This window comes from Pristiophorus japonicus, chromosome 9 (assembly GCF_044704955.1).
Source record: "Pristiophorus japonicus isolate sPriJap1 chromosome 9, sPriJap1.hap1, whole genome shotgun sequence".
Classification (NCBI taxonomy): Eukaryota; Metazoa; Chordata; class Chondrichthyes; family Pristiophoridae; genus Pristiophorus; species Pristiophorus japonicus.
Window position 1 is genome coordinate 212,810,525 of NC_091985.1, and position 22,641 is coordinate 212,833,165.

General features: G+C 46.3%; 1 pseudogene; it reads left to right on the forward strand.

The window, feature by feature from the left end:
* The window catches only part of LOC139274113 (zinc finger protein 721-like), a 367,939-nt pseudogene that overhangs the window by 48,278 nt on the left and 297,020 nt on the right, over positions 1-22,641 (forward strand).

The window sequence follows — 22,641 nt, forward strand, 5'->3', positions numbered from 1 at the left end:
AGCCCTACAACCTTCAGAGATCTTTGCATTCCAATTCTGACCACTTGAGCAGCCCCAATTTTCATTTCTCCAATATTGGTGGCCGTATCTTCAGCTGCCGCGACCATAAGCTCTGGAATTCCCTCATTAAACCTCTCCACCTTCAAAATGCTCCTTAATACCTACCCTTTTGAACAAGCTTTTAGTCCTGTGCTAATATTTCCTCACGTGACTGGGTGTCAAATTTTGTTTGATAACGGTCCTGTGAAACGCCTTGGAACATTTTACTACGTTTAAGGTGCGATATAAATGCAATTTGTTGCTGATAACTGAAGATATTTCGAATTGTAATATAACGAAACTACAGGCATGGGGAATTGCAATATATTGATAACTGCAGAGGAAGAGGATTGTTATGTATTGCTAATAGCGTGAATTCTTTTAACTTGTGGTGACTGTTGCACACCAGTTACCACACGGGCTTGGCAAAGCAAGGTCTTGGTCCAATGGCAAGGAGATCCAAGACGACTAGAGACCAGGCTCTGCTGCATGTTTCCTCTAGCACTGACTCTAGCTGTTTACACTGTACATTAATGATTTAGATGAGGGGATTAAATGTAGTATCTCCAAATTTGCGGATGACACTAAGTTGGGTGGCAGTGTGAGCTGCGAGGAGGATGCTGTGAGGCTGCAGAACGACTTGGATAGGTTAGGTGAGTGGGCAAATGCATGGCAGATGAAGTATAATGTGGATAAATGTGAGGTTATCCACTTTGGTGGTAAAAACAGAGAGACAGACTATTATCTGAATGGTGACAGATTAGGAAAAGGGGAGGTGCAAAGAGACCTGGGTGTCATGGTACATCAGTCATTGAAGGTTGGCATGCAGGTGCAGCAGGCGGTTAAGAAAGCAAATGGCATGTTGGCCTTCATAGCAAGGGGATTTGAGTACAGGGGCAGGGAGATGTTGCTACAGTTGTACAGGGCATTGGTGAGGCCACACCTGGAGTATTGTGTACAGTTTTGGTCTCCTAACCTGAGGAAGGACATTCTTGCTATTGAGGGAGTGCAGCGAAGGTTCACCAGATTGATTCCCGGGATGGCGAGACTGACCTATCAAGAAAGACTGGATCAACTGGGCTTGTATTCACTTGAGTTCAGAAGAATGAGAGGGGACCTCATAGAAACATTTAAAATTCTGACGGGGTTAGACAGGTTAGATGCAGGAAGAATGTTCCCAATGTTGGGGAAGTCCAGAACCAGAGGTCACAGTCTAAGGATAAGGGGTAAGCCATTTAGGACCGAGATGCGGAGGAACTTCTTCACCCAGAGAGTGGTGAACCTGTGGAATTCTCTACCACAAAAAGTTGTTGAGGCCAATTCACTAAATATATTCAAAAAGGAGTTAGATGAGGTCCTTACTACTAGGGGGATCAAGGGGTATGGCGAGAAAGCAGGAATGGGGTACTGAAGTTGAATGTTCAGCCATGAACTCATTGAATGGCGGTGCAGGCTAGAAGGGCCGAATGGCCTACTCCTGCACCTATTTTCTATGTTTCTATGACTCACTGGGGTACAGTTACCTCTGGCAATGACTCTCACTGGGGTAGCTTCTATGACCCTGACTCACTGTGCTTGATGGGACAGTGTAGAGGGAGCTTCGCTCTGTATCGAACCCATGCTCTGCCTGCCTTGTGAGCTTTGATGGATCGCTGCAGGGGAAGCTTTCCTCTGAATCTAACCTATACTCTACCTGCCCGAGTTGTATCTGATGGGACAGTGTAGAGAGAGGTTTACTCTGTATCTCATCATCATCATTGGCAGTCCCTCAAAACGAAGATGACTTGCTTCCACGCCAAAATAGGATGAGTTCACAGGTGTTTCAATGAAGGACCTAATATTCCAGGTCCTGAACTACATCCTGAAGGGTGGAAGATGCCTGTGCGTGGCTTTTTTTAACGTGTGGTGGCCGTTGCACGCCAGCCACCACATGGGAAACTCTGTATCTAATCTGTGCTGTTCCTGCCCTGGCATTGTTTGATCGGATAGTGTAGAGGGAGTTTTACTCTGTATTTAACCCGTGCTGTACCTGCCCTGGGAGTGTCTGACAGGACAGTGTAGATGGAGGTTTACTCTGTATTTAACCTGTGCTGTACCTGCCTTGGGAGTGTTGAGAGGGAGCTTTAACCAGGAGCTGCGGGTGGAAAGTTTTCAGTGCAGTGGCAGATCGTACTGCTGCTGAATTTTAATTGATAAGCTGCCCAGCGCGGTCGGACGGACACCGAAGTTTGCCCAGCGGCAGTGTAGAGGGAACTTTATTCTGTATCCAACCCATACTCCACCTAGTCTGTGGGAATTTAGTGTGAATTTGAAAGCAATTGCTACGGTAGATAGAGAGAAATTTATTCTGCTGTTTGGGGTGTCTAGGACGAGGGGACATAACCTTAAAATCAGAGCCAGGCCATTCAGGAGAGATGTTAGGAAACACTTCTTCACTCAATGGATGGTTGAAGTGTGGAACTTCCCACAATAAGCAATTGATGTTCGCCCATTGAATAATTTTGGGCCGGTTGTGATTTCTGTCCAATGACCCGTTGCTTGTTCCCTTGGATTGGATCTTTATTTATTCCCTTTGGTTTGTTTTCAGTTTCATTCCTGGACTCACCACTCAAAGCACTTTGTCTGATCTGCCCCTGGGAATGAGCAGACTCCTCCCTCATCTCCCACACTGCACCGTGTCTCCTCCTCTTTCCCCCTTGGTTGTGTTCCACACTCTGGGCCTTGGGCCTTCCCTGGGGATTCTCAGTATGAACAACGGGATGTGTGTTAAGACAGGATGTCCCAGCTCTCCACCTTTAAAGGGACATGGAGAGCACCAGCTGGGCTGAATGGCCCTGCTTTATGACATCACTGCAGTGTCTAGCAACCAACCTCCCTGAGCCCTGCTCATTATGGGCTGGCAGTGTCTAGCAACCAACCTCCCTGAGCCCTGCTCATTATGGGCTGGCAGTGTCTGATGGGACAGTGTAGAGGGAGAAAGACTTGGATTTATTTGGCGCCTTTCACGACCACCGGACCTCTCAAAGCGCTTTACAGCCAATGAAATACTTTTGGATTGTAGTCACTGTTGTAATAAGGGAGCTTTACTCCGCATCTAACCCGTGCTGTACTTGCCCTGGGAGTGTTTGATGGGATAGTGTAGAGGAAGCTTCGCTCTTTACCGAACCCGTGCTGTACCTGCCCTGGGAGTGCTTTTTGGACAGTGTAGTGGAAGTTTTACTCTGTGTCTCACCCGTGTTGTACCTGCTCTGCGAGTGTTTGATGGGATAATGTAGAGGGAGATTTACTGTGTATCAAACCTGTGCTAACCTAGCAAGTTGGGAAGAGGACGCAAATAATCTACAAAGGGATATAGAGAGGCTAAGTGAGTGGGAAAAACTTTGGCAGATGGCGTATAATGTGGAAAAAGTGAGGTTAACCACTTTGGTAGGAGAAATAAAAAGCAAATTATTATTTAAATGGGGAGAAAATACAAAATGCCGTGTACAGCGGGATCTGGGGTTCCTTGTACATGAAACACCAACATTTAGCATGCAGTTACTGCAATTAATTAGGAAGGCAAATGGAATGTGGGCCTTTATTGCAAGGGAGATGGAGTATAAAAGTAGGGAAGTCCTGCTCCAACTGTATTGGTAAGACCACACCTGGAGTACTGCGTACATTTTTGGTCTCTTTATTTCAGGAAGGATATACTTGCACTGGAGGCAGTTCAGAGAAGGTTCACGAGGTTGATTGCTGAGATGAAGGGGTTGTCATAATGAGAAAGGTTGAGCAGGTTGGGCCTGTACTCATTGGAGTTTAGAAAACGTAGAGGTGATCTTATTGAAACGTATAAGATTGTGAGGGGGCTTGACACGGTAGATACAGAGAGGATGTTTCCCCACGTGGGGAATCTAACACTGGGGGGCATAGTTTCAGAATAAGGGGTCGCTCATTTAAAAGGGAAATGAGGAGCAATTTCTTGTCTGAGGGACGTGAATCTTTGGAATTCGTTACCTCAGAGAGCTGTGGCGGCTGGGCCATTGAATGGAGGAGATAGACAGATATTTGAAAGATAAGTGAGTCAAGGATTATGGGGAGTGGGCAGGGAAGTGGAGTTGAGGCCTGGATCTGATCAGCCATGATCTTATTGAATGGCGGAGCAGGCTCGAGGGGCCAAATGGCCTATTACTGTTCCTATTTCTTATGTTCCATACCTGCCCTTGGAGTGTTTGATGCGACGGTGTAGAGGGAAGATGACTCTGTATCTAACCCATGCTGTACATGTCCCAGGTGTTTTTGACAGGACAGTGTACAGGGAGTTTTATGCTGTATCTAACTCTTGCTGTATCTGCCCTGGGATTATTTGATGGGACAATGTAGAGACAGCTTTACTCTCTGCATAACCCGCACTGTACCTGCCTTGTGAGTGATTCATGGGCCATTGCAGAGGGAGCTTTGCTCTGTATCTAACCCTTGCTCTACCTGCTCTGTGAGCTTTTATGGGTCGGTTTAGGGGAAACTTTCCTCTGTATCAAACCTATACTCTACCTGCCCTAGTTGTATTTGATGGGACAGTGTAGAGGGAGGTTTACTCTGTTTCTAATCTGTCCTGTGCCTGCCCGGGCATTGTTTTATGGGACAGTGTAGAGGGAATTTTAAGCTGTATATAATCTGTGCTGTATCTGTCCTGGGAGTGTTTGTTGGGACAGTGTAGAATAAGGTTTACTCTGTATCTATCCCATGCTGTACCTGCCCTGGGGATATTTGATAGGACAGTGTAGAGGGAGCTTTACTCTCTGCCTAACCTGTGCTGTACCTGCCGTGTGAGTGTTTGATGGGACAGTGTAGAGGGAGCTTTTCTCTGTATCTAATCCATGCTGTACCTGCCCTGGGAGTGTAGAGGGAGTTTTACTCTATCTAATTTTGCTGTACCTGCCCTGCAAGTGTTTGATGGGGCAATATTGAGGGAGCTTTATTCTGTATCTGGCCTGTGCTATACCTGCCCTGGGAGTTTTGGATGGGACAGTGTAGAGGGAGCTTTACTCTGTATCTAACCCTGTGCTGTACCTGTCCTGAGAATGTTTGATGGGACAGTGTAGATAGAGGTTTACTCTGTATCTAACACAGGTTGTACCTGTTCTGCGAGTGTTTGATGGGATAATGTAGATTGAGATTTATTGTGTATCTAACCTGTGCTAACCTAGCAAGTTGTGAGGAGGATGCAAAGAATCTACAAAGGGATATAAAGAGGCTAAGTAAGTGGGCAAAAAATTGGCAGATGGAGTATAATGTGGGAAAATGTGAGGTTATCCACTTTGGTAGGAAAAATAAAAAAACAAATTATTATTTAAATGGGGAGCGATTACAAAATGCGGTGGTACAAAGGGATCTGGGGTCCTTGTATATTAAACACACAAAAAGTTAGCATGCAGTACAGCAAGTAATTAGGAACGCAAATGGAAATTTTGTTTTTTATTGCAAGGGGGATGGAGTATAAAAGTAAGAAAGTCCTTCTACAACTGGACAGGTCGTTGGTAAAACCACACCTGGAGAACTGCGTACAGTTTTGGTCTCCTTTATTTAAGGAGGGGTATACTTGCACTGGAAGCAGTTCAGAGAAGGTTCCCGAGGTTGATTACTGAGATGAAAGGGTTATATGAAGGAAGGTAAAGCAGGTTGGGCCTATATGCATTGGAGTTTAGAAGACTTCGAGGTGATCTTATTGAAATGTATAAGATTCTAAGGGGGCTTGACAGGGTAAATGCAGAGAGGAAGTTTCCCCTCTTGGGGGAATCTAGAACTAGGGGGCATAGTTTCCGAATAAGACGTCGCCCATTTAAAACTGAAATGAGGAGGAATTTCTTATCTGAGCATTGTGAATCTTTGGAATTCTCTACCTCAGAGAGCTGTGCAGGCTGGGTCATTGAATGTATTTAAGGTGGGGATAGACAGATTTTTGAATGATAAGCGAGTCAAGGTTTATGGGGAGTGGGAGGGGAAGTTGAGTTGAGGAGAGGATCAGATCATGCATGATTTTATTGACTGGCGGAGCAGGCTCGAGGGGCCAAATGGCCTACTACTGCTCCTATTTCTTATGTTCTATACCTACCTTTTGAGTGTTTGAAGGGATACTGGAGAGGGAGATTTGCTCTGTATCTAATCCGTGCTGTACCTGCCCTAGCAGTGTTTCATGGGACAGTGTAGAGGCAGCATTACTGTGTATTAAGACCTAAGGTTGCAAGCCATATAGTCCAGGGGCCTTTTCCACCTTTCGTCTCATTATTTTACTGTGCACTTTTTGTTTAGTGATTACTTTAAGTTCCTCCCTCGCTATAGCCCCTTGATTATCTATTATTGGGATGTTTTTAGTGTCTGCTACCGTGGACTGATACAAAATAATTGTTCAAAGACTTTGCCATTTCCATGTTCCCCATTATTAATTCCCCAGTCTCATCCTCTAAGGGACCAACATTTACTTTAGTTACCCTATCCTTTTTACATATCTGGAGAAGCTCTTCCTATCTTTTTTATATTGCTTGCTAATAATCTCATAATCTATCTTCCCTCTCTATTATTTCTTTAGTCATCATTTGCTGTTTCTTTCAAATATTTGCCAATACTCTGGCCTCCCACTAATCTAGGCCACTTTGTATGCCATTGTTTTCAAATTGATACCATCCTTTACTTCCTCAGTTAGCCACGCATGGTTCTCCCTTCGCTTAAAATCTTTCCTTCTCACTAAAATATATTTTTGTTGAGAGTTATGAAATATCTCCTTTATTGTCTGTCACTGCTTCTCAACCATCTCGCACTTGAATCTATTTTCCCAGTCGACTTTCACGAACTTTTTTTAATACGTGCACGGGATGTGGGCATCACTGGCAAAGCCGGCATTTACATAGAAACATAGAAAATAGGTGCAGGAGTAGGCCATTCGGCCCTTCGAGCCTGCAACACCATTCAATAAGATCATGGCTGATCATTCACCTCAGTACCCCTTTCCTGCTTTCTCTCCATACCCCTTGATCCCTTTAGCCATAAGGGCCATATCTAACTCCCTTTTGAATATATCCAATGAACTAGTATCAACAACTCTCTGCGCTAGAGAATTCCACAGTTAACAACTCTGAGTGAAGAAGTTTCTCCTCATCTCAGTCCTAAATGGCTTACCCCTTATCCTTAGACTGTGTCCCTTGGTTCTGGACTTCCCCAACATCGGGAACATTCTTCGTGCATCTAACCTATCCAGTCCCGTCAGAATTTTATATGATTCTATGAGATCCCCTCTCATCCGTCTAAACTCCAATGAATACACGCCCAGTCGATCCAGTCTCTCCTCATATGTCAGTCCTGCCATCCCGGGAATCAGCCTGGTGAACCTTCGCTGCACTGCCCCATTAGCAAGAACATCCTTCCTCAGATTAGGAGACCAAAACTGAACACAATAGTCCAGGTGAAGCCTCACCAAGGCCCTGTACAACTGCAGTAAGACCTCTCTGCTCCGATACTCAAGTCCCCTAGCTATGAAGGCCAACATACCATTTGCCATCTTCACCACCTGCTGTACCTGCAAGCCAACTTTCATGACACCCAGGTCTCGTTTCCTAATCTGCCACCATTCAGATAATATTCTGCCTTCGTGTTTTTACTACCAAAGTGGATAACCTCACATTTATCCACATTATACTGCATCTGCCATGTATTTGCCCACTCACCTAACCTGTCCAAGTCACCCTGCAGCCTCTTGGTGTCCTCCTCACAGCTCACACTGCCACCTAGCTTAGTGTCATCTGCAAACTTGGCGATATTACACTCAATTCCTTCATCTAAATCATTAATGTATATTGTAAATAGCTGGGGTCCCAGCACTGAGCCCCGTGGCACTCCACTAGTCATCGCCTGCCATTCTGAAAAGACCCATTTATTGCGACTCTCTGCTTCTTGTCTGCCAACTAGTTCTCTATCCACGTCAGTACATTACCCCCAATACCATGTGCTTTAATTTTGCACACCAATCTCTAGTGTGAGACCTTGTCAGATGGCTTTTGAAAGTCCAAATACACCACATCCACTGGTTCTCCCTTGTCCACTCTACTAGTTACATCCTCAAAAAATTCTAGAAGATTTGTCAAGCTTGATTTCCCTTTCGTAAATCCATGCTGACTTGGACCGATCCTGTCGCTGCTTTCCAAATGCGCTGCCATTTCATCTTTAATAATTGATTCCAACATTTTCCCCACTACTGATGTCAGGCTAACCGATCTATAATTACCTGTTTTCTCTCTTCCCTCCTTTTTTAAAAAGTGGTGTTACATTAGCTACCCTCCAGTCCATAGGAACTGATCCAGAGTGGATAGATTGTTGGAAAATGATCACCAATGCATCCACTATTTCTAGGGCCACTTCCTTAAGTACTCTGGGATGCAGATTATCAGGCCCCGGGGATTTATCGGCCTTCAACCCCATCAATTTCCCTAACACAAGCTCCCGCCTAATGAGGATTTCCTTCAGTCCCTCCTTCTCACTAGACCCTCGGTCCCCTCGTATTTCTGGAAGGTTATTTGTGTCTTCCTTCGTGAAGACAGAACCAAAGTATTTGTTTAACTGGTCTGCCATTTCTTTGTTCCCCATTATAAATTCATCTGAATCTGACTGCAAGGGAGCTACGTTTGTCTTCACTAATCTTTTTCTCTTCACATATCTATCGAAGCTTTTGCAGTCAGTTTTTATGTTCTCAGCAAGCTTACTCTCACACTCTATTTCCCCCCTCCTAATTAAACACTTTGTCCTTCTCTGCTGAATTCTAAATTTCTCCCAGTCCTCAGGTTTGCTGCTTTTTCTGGCCAATTTATATGCCTCTTCCTTGGATTTAACATTATCCTTAATTTCCTTTGTTAACCACAGTTGAGCCACCTTCCCCGTTTTATTTTTACTCCAGACAGGGATGTACAATTGTTGAAGTTCATCCATGTGATCTTTAAATGTTTGCCATTGCTTATCCCTTTGTCAACTCTTTAAGTATCATTCGCCAATCTATTCTAACCATTTCACGTCTTCTACCATCGAAGTTACCTTTCCTTAAGTTCAGGACCCTAGTCTCTGAATTAATTGTGTCACTCTCCATCTTAATAAAGAATTCTACCATATTATGGTCACTCTTCCCCAAGGGGCCTCGCACAACAAAATTGCTAATTAGTCCTTTCTCATTACACATCACCCAGTCTAGGATGGCCAGCACTCGAGTTGGCTCCTCGACATATTGGTCTAGAAAACCATCCCGAATACACATCAGGAAATCCTCCTCCACCGTATTGCTACCAGTTTGGTTAGCCCAATCAATATGTAGATTAAAGTCGCCCATGATAACTGCTGTACCTTTATTGCACGCATCCCTAATTTCTTGTTTGATGCTGTCCCCAACCTCACTACTACTGTTTGGTGGTCTGTACACAACCCCAACTAGCGTTTTCTGCCCTTTGGTACTCCGCAGCTCCACCCATGCAGATTCCACAACATCCAAGCTAATGTCCTTCCTTACTATTGCGTTAATTTCCTCTTTAACGAGCAACGCTACCCCAGCTCCTTTTCCTTTTCGTCTATTCTTCCTGAATGTTGAATACCCCTGAATGTTGAGTTCCCAGCCTTGCTCACCCTAGAGCCATGTCTCTGTGATGCCAATTATATCATATTCGTTAATTGCTGCCTGCGCAGTTAATTCGTCCACTTTATTATGAATGATCCTTGCATTGAGGTACAGAGCCGTCAGGCTTGTCTTTTTTACACACTTTACCCCTTTAGAATTTTGCTGTAATGTGGCCCTTTTTGATTTTTGCCGGGTTTCTCTGCCCTCCACTTTTACTTTTCTTCTTTCTATCTTTTGCTTCTGCCCCCATTCTACTTACCTCTGTCTCCCTGCATAGGTTCCCATCTCCCTGCTATATTAGTTTAACCCCTCCCCAACAGCACTTGCAAACACTCCCCCTAGGACACTGGTTCCGGTCCTGTCCAGATGCAGACCGTACTGGTCCCACCTCCCCAAGAACCGATTCCAATGTCCCAAGAATTTGAATTCCTCTCTTCTGCACCACTCCTCAAGCCACGTATTCATCTGAGCTATCCTGCGATTCCTACTCTGACTAGAACGTGGCACTGGTTTATTGCCCTTCAGAGGATGGTGGTGAGCCACCTTGAACCGCTGCTGTCTGTGTGGTGATGGTACTCCCACAGTTAAGGAGGGAGTTTTAGGAATTTGACCTAGCGACAATCAAGGAACGTCGATGTGCTTTCAAGTCCGGATGGTGTATGATTTAGAGGGGAATATGGAGGTGGTGGTGTTCCCACGTGCTTGCTGCCCTTGTCCTTCTAGGTGGTAGAGGTCGCGGGTTTCGAAGCCTTGGCGAGTTGCTGCAGTGCATCTTGTAGATGGTACACACTGCAGCCACGTTGCGCCGGTGGTGAAGGGAGTGGATGTTTAAGAACATAAGAAATAGGAACGGGAGTAGGCCATACGGCCCCTCGAGCCTGCTCCGCCATTTAATAAGATTATGGCTGATATGATCATGGACTCAGCTCCACTTCCCGCTCCCCATAATCCTTTACCCCCTTATCGTTTAAGAAACTGTCTATTTCTATCTTAAATTTATTCAATGTCCCAGCTTCCACAGCTCTCTGAGACAGCGAATTCCATAGATTTACAATCCTCTGAGAAAATAAATTTCTCCTCATCTCTGTTTTAAATGGGTGGCCCCTTATTCTAACATCGTGTCCTCTAGTTCTAGTTTCCCCCATCAGTGGAAACATCCTCTCTGCATCCATCCTGTCAAGCCCCCTCATAATCTTATACGTTTCGATAATATCACCTTTCATTCTTCTGAATTCCAATGAGTAGAGGCCCAACCTACTCAACCTTTTCTTATAAGTCAACCCCCTCATCCCCGGAATCAACCTAGTGAACCTTCTCTGCACTGCCTCCAAAGCAAGTATAGCCTTTCGTAAGTATGGAAACCAAAACTGCACACAGTATTCCAGGTGTGGCCTCACCAATACCTTATACAGCTGTAGCAAGACTTCGTTACTTTTATACTCCATCCCCTTTGCAATAAAGGCCAAGTTTCCATTGGCCTTCCTGATCACTTGCTGTACTTGCATACTATCCTTTTGTGTTTCATGCACAAATGCCCCCAGGTCCCGCTGTACTGCGGCACTTTGCAATCTTTCTCCATTTAAATAATAACTATCTCTTTGATTTTTTTCTGCCAAAGTGCATGATCTCACACTTTCTAACATTATACGTCATCTGCCAAATTTTTGCCCACTCACTTAACCTGTCTATATCCTTTGGCAGATTTTTGTGTCCTCCTCACGCATTGCTTTTCCTCCCATATTTGTATCATTAGCAAACTTGGCTACGTTACACTCAGCCCCTTCTTCCAAGTTGTTAATATAGATTGTAAATATTTGGAGTCCCAGCACTAATCCCTGTGGCAGCCTACTAGTTACTGGTTGCCAACCAGAGAATGAACCATTTATCCCGACTCTCTGTTCTCTGCCAATCCTCTATCCATGCTAATATATTATCCCCAACCGCGTGAACTTTTATCTTGTGCGGGAGGAGCCAGGCCCAGATAAAAGGGCCCAAGAGTCAGAGGAGCCAGCTGGTGTAGGGACAAAAAGTAAAAAAAAATTCAAAATCGAAGTGTGACGTCACAACCAAGCGGGTAAGTGATTGGCTGGTGGATTGGTGAGTATTTTTCTTTTTCTTTTCAGGAGGAAACCTTTGGCATTGTTGTAAGTATGATCTGCCAGTAAATATATGTGATCTTTATTATCTCAGGAGAGCCAGTTAATTGAATCGGCTGTTTGCTGAGTAACGGCTGGGTGTGTTGTGCTAAGGTTTAGTTTAGTTCTACTTGATATTTCCGAGTGTAACTAGAGGGATGGCAAGGCAGCTCAGTCCTATGGATTGCACATCCTGTGGCATGAGGGAAGTCCCGGGTGCTTCGCGCAGCCGGGTCGACCATGTGTGCAGGACGTATCTCTGTGTTTTGGAACTTGAGCGGCAGCTGGGGTCACTGCTCTCAGTCTCGCGGATGCACCGCAACGTGGATAGCACGTTTCTAGAGGCGGTCACCCCAGAGCTTAAGAGTGTGCAGGCAGAGAAAGAGTGGGTGACCTCCAGACAGAAGAGGAGGACTAGGCAGCTAGTGCAGGAATCTACTGAGTGCATCTTGCTCACCAACCGGTACTCTGTTCTGAATACCGGTGGAGGCGATGGTGACTCTGGGGAGTGCAGCCAGAGCCAAGTCCACGGCACCTTGGGTGGCTCAGCTGCACAGGGGGGAGGAAGAAGAATGGAAGAGCTATATTGGTAGGGGATTCAATAGTCAGGGGAGCAGACAGGCGTTTCTACGGCCGCAGACGTGACTCCAGGATGGTATGTTGCCTCCCTGGTGCCAGGGTCAAGGATGTCACTGAGCGGCTGCAGGGCATTCTGGGGGGAAGAGGGTGAACAGCCAGAGGTGATGGTCCACATCGGTACCGATGACATAGGTAGGAAGAGGGATGAGGTCCTGCATGCAGAGTTAAGTGAGCTAGGAGAGAGATTAAAAAGCAGGACCTCAAAGGTTGTAATCTCCGGATTACTCCCAGTGCCACGAGCTAGTGAGTACAGAAATAGGAGGATAGAGCAGATGAATACGTGGCAGGAGAGATGGTGCAGACGGGGGAGGGCTTTTGTATCCTGAGGCATTGGGACCGTTTCTGGGGGAGGTGGACCTGTACAAGCCGGACAGGTTGCACCTCAACAGAGCCGCGACCAATATCCTCGCTAGTGCTGTTGGGGAGGGTTTAAACTAGCTTGGCAGGGGAATGGGAACCTGAAACTAGATTCAGTAGGGAGGGGAGTAAAGCTGGAATTAGAAAGCTAAAATAAAGAAAGTGAATTTGAAGGAGAGAGGAAACAAGTAGGAAAAAAGGGTAAAAAAACTTTGTCTAAATGGACATAGTATTTGTAACAAAATCGATGAGTTGACGGCACAAATTGAGACAAATGGGTACGATCTGATAGCCATTACAGAGACGTGATTACAAGGTGACCAGGGCTGGGAATTAAATATTCAGGGGTACTTGACAATCCGGAAGGACAGACAGAAAGGGAAAGGAGGTGGGGTAGCTCTATTGAAAAAGGATGGAATCACTGCAATAGTGAGAGACGATATTGGCTCAAATGATGAAGGTGTTGAAACAGTTTGGGGTGGAGATAAGGAACAATAAGGGGAAAAAAGTCACTGGTGGGTGTAGTCTATAGGCCCCGAACAGTAGCAACTCTGTTGGTTGGAGCATAAATCAGGAAATAATGGGGGCTTGTAAAAAGGGAACAGCAATAATCATGGGTGATTTTCACCTCCATATTGATTGGACAAATCAAATTGGTCAGGGTAGGCTTGAGGAGGAGTTCATAGAATGCGTAAGGGACGGGTTCCTTGAGCAGTATGCAACGGAACCAACTGGGGACAAGCTATCTTAGATCTAGTCCTGTGTAATGAGACAGGATTAATAAACAATCTCCTAGTAAAGGATCCCCTCGGAATGAGTGATCATAGCATGATTAAATTTCAAATTCAGATGGAGGGTGAGAAAGTTGGATCTCTAACCAGTGTACTAAGCTTAAATAAAGGAGACTATGAAGGTATGAGGGCAGAGTTGGGTAAATTAGACTGGGAAAATAGATTAAAGTGTAAGACGATTGATGAACAATGGTGTACATTTAAGGAGATATTTCACAACTCTCAAGAAAAATATATTCCAGTGAGGAGGAAAGGATGTAAGAGAAAAGATAGCCATCCGTGGCTACCTAAAGAAATAAAGGATGGTAGCCAATTAAAAACAAGGGCATACAAAGTGACCAAAACTAGTGGGAGGACAGAAGATTGGGAAGCTTTTAAAAGCCAGCAAAGAATGACTATAAAAATGATTAAGAAAGGGAGATAGACTATGAAAGTAAACTAGCACCAAATATAAAAACAGATAGCAAGAGTTTCTATAGGTACATAAAAATGAAAAGGGTGGCTAAAGTAAATGTTGGTCCCTTAGAGGACGAGACCGCGGAATTAGTAATGGGGAACATGGAGATGGCAGAAACTCTGAACAAATATTTTGTATCAGCCTTTCATCATCATCATAGGCGGTCCCTTGTATCGAGGATGACTTGCTTCCACGTCAAAAAGGGATGAGATCACAGGTGCTTCAATGAAGGACCTAATATTCCAGGTCCCAAACTACATCCTGAAGGGTGGAAGATACCTGTTAAAAATCCAGCCATCACACTGGCTAATCCACCAAAACGACTGGAGACCTGCTCTGCTGCACGGACCTAGTGCGAACAGGCCTGTGCTGCCCCTGGGCTCTCGCCTCTTCTGGCCCCAAACACACGCCTCCCCTGGGCCCCGAACACATCGCTGCATGATCATTCGCCGCTCCTGCACCCCAACTTCGCTGCTCCTGCTGTAGCTGCCCAAGCTCCAATCCCCGACCTGGACCTTGATGACATCCAATCCAGCTGCCCTCTTCGCTGCCGTCACCCTCCTTCAGCTCGCGCTGTACCTTGCAGTGGTATGCCGCCACGACACTCCAGGCCACTGGTCGCCGCTCCTTTCATGGCCCCAAGAGACCATCAGCGGCAGGTCAGGGCCATAAAAGGAGCGGCAACCAGCAGCCTGAAGCAGCGTGGCGGCACATACACCCGATAGAGGGCACTAACAATATTCCGACAGTGGATAGTCTAGGGGCTGTCGGGGGGGAGGAACTTAACACAATCACAATCACTAAGGAGGTGGTACTCAGTAAGATAATGGGACTAAAGGCAGATAAATCCCCTGGACCTGATGGCTTGCATCCTAGGGTCTTAGGAGAAGTAGTGGCAGGGATAGTGGATGCATTGGTTGTAATTTACCAAAATTCCCTGGATTCTGGGGAGGTACCAGCAGATTGGAAAACTGCAAATGTAACACCCCTATTTAAAAAAGGAGGCAGACTAAAAGCAGGAAACTATAAACCAGTTAGCCTAACATCTGTGGTTGGGAAAATGTTGGAATCCATTATTAAAGAAGCAGTAGCAGGACATTTGAAAAAGCAAAATTCATCAGGCAGAGTCAGCATGGATTTATGAAGGAGAAGTCCTGTTTGACAAATTTGCTGGAGTTCTTTGAAGATGTAACAAACAGGGTGGCTAAAGGGGAACCAGTGGATGTGGTGTATTTGGACTTCCAGAAGGCATTTGACAAGTTGCCACATAAAAGGTTACTACACAAGATAAAAGTTCATGGGGCTGGGGATAATATATTAGCATGGATAGAGGATTGGCTAAACAGAGAGTCGGGATAAATGGTTCATTCTCTGGTTGGTAACCAGTAACTAGTGGGCTGCCGCAGGGATCAGTGCTGGGACCCCAGCAATCTATATAAACGACTTGGAAGAAGGGACTGAGTGTAACGGAGCCAAGTTTGCTGATGATACAAAGATGGGAGGAAAAGCAATGTGTGAGGAGGACACAAAAAATCTGCAAAAGGACATAGACAAGCTAAGTGAGTGGGCAAAAATTTGGCAGATGGAGTATAATGTTGGAAAGTGTGAGGTCGTGCACTTTGGCAGAAAAAAATCAGAGCAAGTTATTATTTAAATGGAGAAAGATTGCAAAGTGCCGCAGAACAGCGGGACCTGGGGGTACTTGTGCATGAAACACAAAAGGATAGTATGCAGGTACAGCACGTGATCAGGAAGGCCAATGGTATCTTGGCCTTTATTGCAAAGGGGATGGAGTATAAAAGCAGGGCAGTCTTGCTACAGCTATATAAGGTATTGGTGAGGCCACGCCTGGAATACTGCGTGCAGTTTTGGTTTCCATATTTACAAAAGAATATGCTTGCTTTGGAGGCAGTGCAGAGAAGGTTCACTAGGTTCTGGGGATGAGGGGGTTGACTTATAAGGAAAGGTTGAGTAGGTTGGGCCTCTACTCATTGGAATTCAGAAGAATGAGAGGTGATCTTATTGAAACGTATAAGATTATGAGGGGGCTTGACAAGGTGGATGCAGGGAGGATGTTTCCACTGATGGGGGAGACTAGAACTAGAGGACATGATCTTAGAATAAGGGGCCGTCCATTTAAAACAGAGATGAGGAGAAATTTCTTCTCTGAAGGTTGTTAATCTGTTGAATTTGCTGCCTCAGAGAGCTGTGGAAGCTGGAACATTGAATACATTTAAGACCGAAATAAACAGATAAGGGGGCAAGGGGTTATGGGGAGCGGGCGGGGAAGTGGAGCTGAGTCCATGATCAGATCAGCCATGATCTTATCAAATGGCGGAGCAGGCTCCAGGGGCCGTATGGCCTACTCCTGCTCCTATTTCTTATGTTCTTATTTGGCACCTCGTCAAATGCCTTCTGGAAATCCAAATACACCACATCCACCGGTTCCCCTTTATCCACCCTGTTCATCTTCAAAGAACTCCAGCAAATTTGTCAAACAGGACTTCTCCTTCATAAATCCATGCTGATTCTGCCTGACCGAATGTTGCTTTTCCAAATGTCCTGCTACTGCTTCTTTAATACTGGAATCCAACATTTTCCCAATCACAGATGTTAGACTAACTGGTTTATAGTTTCCTGCTTTTTGTCTGCCTCCTTTTTTAAATAGGGGTGTTACATTTACAGTTTTCTAATCTGCTGGGACCTCCCCAGAATCCAAGGAATTTTGGTAAATTACAACCAATGCTGGTGGGGGTGGATGGGGTGCCAATCAAGCGGGCTGCTTTGTCCTGGATGGTGTCGAGCTTCTTGAGTGTTATTGGAGCTGCACTCATCCAGGCAAGTGGAGCGTATTCCATCACACTCTTGGCTTGTGCCTTGGTGGAAAGGCTTTGGGGAGTCGGGAGTGACACACTCGTCGCAGAATACCCAGCCTCTGACCTGCTCTTGTTGCTACAGTAGTTATGTGACTGGTCCAGTTAAGTTTCTGGTCAATGCTGAACCTCAGGATGTTGTTGGTAGGGGATTCAGCTATGCTAATGCCATTGAATGTTATGGGGCGGTGGTTAGACTCTTGCTTGTTGGAGATCGTCATTGCCTGGCACTTGTGTGGCGCGAATGTTACTTGCCACTTATCAACCCAAGCCTGAATGTTGTCCAGGTCTTGCTGTATGCGGGCAAGGACTGCTCCATTATCTGAGGAGTTGCGAATGGAACTGAATACTGTGCAGTCATCAGCGAACATCCCCACTTCTGCTTTCATACCTTTTGTAATCGTCTTTATTTAGAATCAGGACACTGGTTTGAGATCTGACTTTCTCACCCCCCAACTGAATTTGAAATTCGACCATGTTATAATCACTTTTTCTGAGAGGATCCTTTACTGTGAGATCATTTATTAATCCTGTGTCATTACACAATACCAGTTCGAAGATAGCCTGCTCCCTGGTTGGTTCTGCAACGTACTGTTCAAGGAGACCATCCCGGATACATTCTTATAAACTCTTCCTCAAGTCTACCCTGGCCAATTTGATTTGTCTAATCAATATGAAGATTAAAATCGCCTATGATTATTGCCAATCCTTTCTTACAAGCCTCCATTATTTCTTGATTTATACTCCATCCAACAGTGTAGCTACTGTTAGGGGGCCTATAGACTATGTCCACCAGTAACTTCTTCCCCTTATTATTTCTTATCTTCACCCAAAATGATTCTACATCTTGATCTTCTGAGCCAATATCATTTTTCACTACTGCACTGACCTCATCCTTTATTACCAGAGCTGCCCCACCTTTCCCTTTCTGTCTATCCTTTTGAATCATCAAATACCCCTGAATATTTAGTTCCCAGCCTTGGTCACCTTGCAACCACGTCTCTGTAATGGCTATCAGATCATACCAATTTGTATCAATTTGTGCCGTCAACTCATCTATCTTGTTATGAATGCTGCGTGCATTCAGATAAAGAGCTTTTAATTTTGTCTTTTTACCATTTTTTGACCCCACGTTCTGATACACTCTTATTTTTATACATTCTGTCCCTTCCTGTTACACTCTGGTTATCATTTCCCCCACCGCTACCCTGCTCTATTGCCTTCTCCTTGCTCTTTGACTTTTTAAATTTCTGCTCACCTGAACCCCCCCCCCCCACCCACTATTTAGTTTAAAGCCCTCTTTACAGCCCTAGTTATTTGCCAGGACACTAGCACAAGCCTGCTTCAAGTGAAGCCAGTGCCAACGGAACAGCTCCCTCTTGCCCCAGTACTGGTGCCAGTGTCCCATAAATCAAAATCCATTTCTCCCACACCAGTCTTTGAGCCACGTGTTCATCTTTCTGATCTTATTTACCCTATGCACATTTGCTCGTGGCTCGGGTAGTGATCCAGAGATTATTGCCTTTGTGGTTCTGCTTTTTAATTTAGCCCCTAGCTGCTCAAAATCCCTCAGCAGAACCCCTTTCTTTGTTCTACCTATGTCATTGGTCCCTACGTGGACCACAACAACTGGATCTTCCTCCTCCCACTCTCCAGCCCAGAGGCGATGTCCTTAACCCTGGCACTGCGCAGGCATCACAGCCTTCGGGACTCACGCTCTCGGCTGCAGAGAACAGTATCTATCCCCCTAACTTTACTCTTTCCTATCACTACAACATTTCTTTTTACTCCCCCCCCACTTGAATGGCCTCCTGTACCACGGCGCTGTGGTCAGTTTGCTCATCCTCCCTGCAGTCCCTGCCCTCGTCCAAACAGGGAGCAAGAATCTCGTAACTATTGGACAATTGCTGAGGCTCCTCCATCACTATCTCCTGGATCCCCACAGCTGCCTCACTCGTAGTCTCACCCTCCTGTCCCTAACACGGACCAAATTTGAATTAATTAATCTAAGGGGTGTGATGCCTCCTGGAACACAGGGTCCAGGTAACTCTCCCCCTCCCTGATGTGTCGCAGTGTCTGCAGTTCGGACTCCAGCTCATCAACGTGGAGCCGAAGTTCCTCGAGCAGCCAACACTTACTGCAGATGTGGTCGCCGTGGACCTCAATGGGGTCAACCAGCTCCCATATGCAGCAGCAGTAACACATCGCCTGCCCTGCCATCTCGAATGTATTTAGTTAAGTTTTCACTTTTTGAAAGTTAAGATTTTTAATCCCAGCTCTTAATTTAAACCAATGCCCAAGAAAAGAGAGAAAAACTGACCAACCAATCACTTGCCTGCTTTCCTGTGATGTCACACTTTGAATCTTTTTACTTCTTATCCTCCCAGGTCACGTGGTGCTGTTTCGGCTGTCTGCTCGGCTGACTCACGCCCTTTGTAGGCTTACCGCTGTTCCTGCTCTCGCGCCCTTTCCGAAGTCCCGCTGCTCGGCTGACTCACTCCTTTCGTGCCATTCATTTTCGTGCCCTTTCCGAAGGGATGGGCGCAAGTAGGTTTTTCCCCTCGTGTTGGTTCTCTCACCACCTGCTGCAGGCCCAGTCTGGCAGTTATGTCCTTCAGCACTCGGCCAGCTCAGTCAGTATTGGTGCTACCGAGCCAGTCTTGATGGACATTGAAGTCCCCCACCCAGAATACATTCTGTGCGCCTTGTTATTCTCAGTTCTTCTCCCAGGTGTCCAACATGGAGGAGTACTGATTCATCAGCTGAAGGAGGGCGGTAGGTGGTAATCAGCAGGAGGTTTCCTTGCCCATGTTTAACCTGAAGCCACGAGACTTAATGGGGTCCGGAGTCAATGTTGAGGACTCCCAGGGCCACACCCTCCCGACTGTATACTACTGTGCTGCCACTGGTGGGATGGTGATGGAGGAGTCTGGGACATTGGCTGAAAGGTATGATTCTGTGAGTATGACTATGTCAGGCTGTTGCTTGACTAGTCTGGGACATCTCTTCCAATTTTAGCACAATTCTCCACATGTTGATGAGAAAGACTGGGCTGGGTGGGCCGTTGTCGGGTCCGTAGCCGGTGCGGAGGTCGATGCCGGGTGGTCTGAAAGTTTTATTCTTATGATTATTTTTCGCAGCGGTGGATCAATTGATGAATCAATATGATCTTATTGAATGGCGGAGCAGGCTCGAGGGGCCAAATGGCCTACTCCTGCTTCTAATTCTTATGTGTTTATTCCCTAGCCCAGATCCTGTCTCTATATTAAGAGCAATGGTCCCAGCACTGACCCTGGGGACACCACTGTTTACATCCCTCCAGTCTGAAGAACATCCATTAACCACTACTCTCTGTTTTCTGCCCTTTACCCAACTTCCTCTCCACGTGGCTCCACTCCCTTTAATACCATGAGCCTTAATTTGATCAACAAGCCTCCTGTCCGGCACCTTATCAAACACCTTTTGACAATCCATCGACACAACATCCACTGCATTTCTTTTCTCACTGCACTGTGTTATTTCCTGCAATAATCCCTGCTGTCTGTCCTGAATGACCAAATGTTGCGACGTTTACTTCTGTAGCCAGAATCCCTCGCGCAGGGGTAAAGTGCTCTATCAATGACACCAGGAGCCCAGACACGGGACCGGACTGTGCTCTGAGCAGGCGCAGTGCCAGTGGTGGAGGTGGTCTGAGGCGGAAGAGATGTTCCACGAGTCGGTAGGAGCTTCTGGGCTCAGTGGAGGAATTGGACCCCTCGGTGGGCTGGGCAGATTCAGAAACACCTGGTGTAGGCCTCAGGCCCCGTGTTTGACCCGCGGTGATAGACCCGACTACTCGGGGTAACTAGCCAAATTCTTGGACAGGATCACGGCGCCGACGTGGCCATCTTGGTACAGGAGCTGAGGGCAGGCGGAGCTTTAGGATCCCAGTGACCAGGAGAGAAAATAAAATAATTTCCTCATTTATTCTCAATATGCACACGAGGGATGTAGAACTGAACCCAACCAGAGAAGCGGGAGTGAGAAAACTGCAGATGGAAGAAAGAAATGATGGATGTGGTGCGATGAGTTTGGATTTCAGCACAGGGTGGAGGGAGAATGTGTGGTATGGGAAGTTACAGCTTTGGGAGAACAAGAGAGGAAAGAATGTTCCTTAGAAACTAGGATTGTCTGTCCTCAATTTCTATCCTGCCCTTCCAGTGCTGACTTTTGTAAACTCCTTTTACAGGATATTAGAAAAGGAGGATTTACAGACGGGAAACTCGAACCAATCATATCAAGATCTGACAGTCACTCGATTCACCTGAATATCATCAGCCTTTGAATGTGGAAGGAGAAGTGCTTGTCTGTTCTGTCTGTGGGAAAAGATTTCAAACATCAGTGTGACTGGTAAAGCACCGAGACACACACCCGAGTGAGAGTGTTCCAGTGCACTGACTGTGGAAAGAGCTTGAACCAGTTACACAGCCTGAAAAAACATCGCACCATTCACAGCGGGGAGAAACCGTACACGTGTTGTGTGTGTGGACGAGACTCCAACTGATCGTCCAATCTGGAGAGACACAAGGACACCCGCACCATGGAGAAACCGTGGGAATGTGGGGACTGTGGGAAGGGATTCAATTGCCCCTCTGCGCTGGAAACTCATCGACGCTGTCACAACGGAGAGAGGCCGTTCACCTGCCCCGTGTGTGGGAAGGGATTCACTCGTTCATCCCACCTCACTGAACACCAGCAAGTTCACACTGGGGAGACGCCGTTCACCTGCACTGTGTGTGGGAAGGGATTCACTTATTCATCCAGACTGCTGGCACACCAGCGAATTCACAACAGGGAGAGGCCATTCACCTGTCCTGTGTGTGGGAAGGAATTCACATATTCATCCAGCCTGCTGGCACACGAGCGAATTCACACTGGGGAGAGGCCATTCACCTGCTTCGTGTGTGAGAAGGGATTCACTCGTTCATCTGACCTGCTTAGGCACCAGCGAGTTCACACTGGGGCGAAGCCGTTTACCTGTCCTGTGTGTGGGAAGGTATTCACTCGATCATCCGACCTGCGATACACCAATGCACTCACAGTGGGGAGAGGCCATTCATCTGCTCCGAGTGTGGTAACGGCTTCACTTACTTATCCAACCTGCTGACACACCAGCGAGTTCACACTGGGGAGAGGCCGTTCATCTGCTCTGAATGTGGGAAGGGTTTCACTCGATCATCTCACCTGCTGGAACACCAGCGAACTCACACTGGGGAGAGGCCATTCATCTGCTCTGAATGTGGGAAGCATTTCACTCAATCATCCCACCTGCTGACACACCAGCAAGCTCATACTGGGGAGAGACCATTCACCTGCACTGAGTGTGGGAAGGGATTCACTCGATCATCCGACCTGCTAAGACACCAGCGAGTTCACACTGGGGAGAGACCGTTCACCTGCTCTGAGTGTGGGAAGGGATTCACTGATTCATCCAACCTGCTGAGACGCCAGCGAGCTCACAAGTGACTGCAGGGGTTGGACTCTGCTGTTATTGTTGCCGTTAATCACATCCAGGACTGAACCATGTTCACTCGGACTGTGGGGTTTGTTGCCGCTGGTGTAATTAATCCCTATAACTGGGCTGGAGTTTAATTTTCTGGATATCATAGAATCATAGAATGGTTACAGCACAGAAGGAGGCCTTTCGGACCGTCGAGCCCGTGCCGGCTCTCTGCAAGAGTACTTC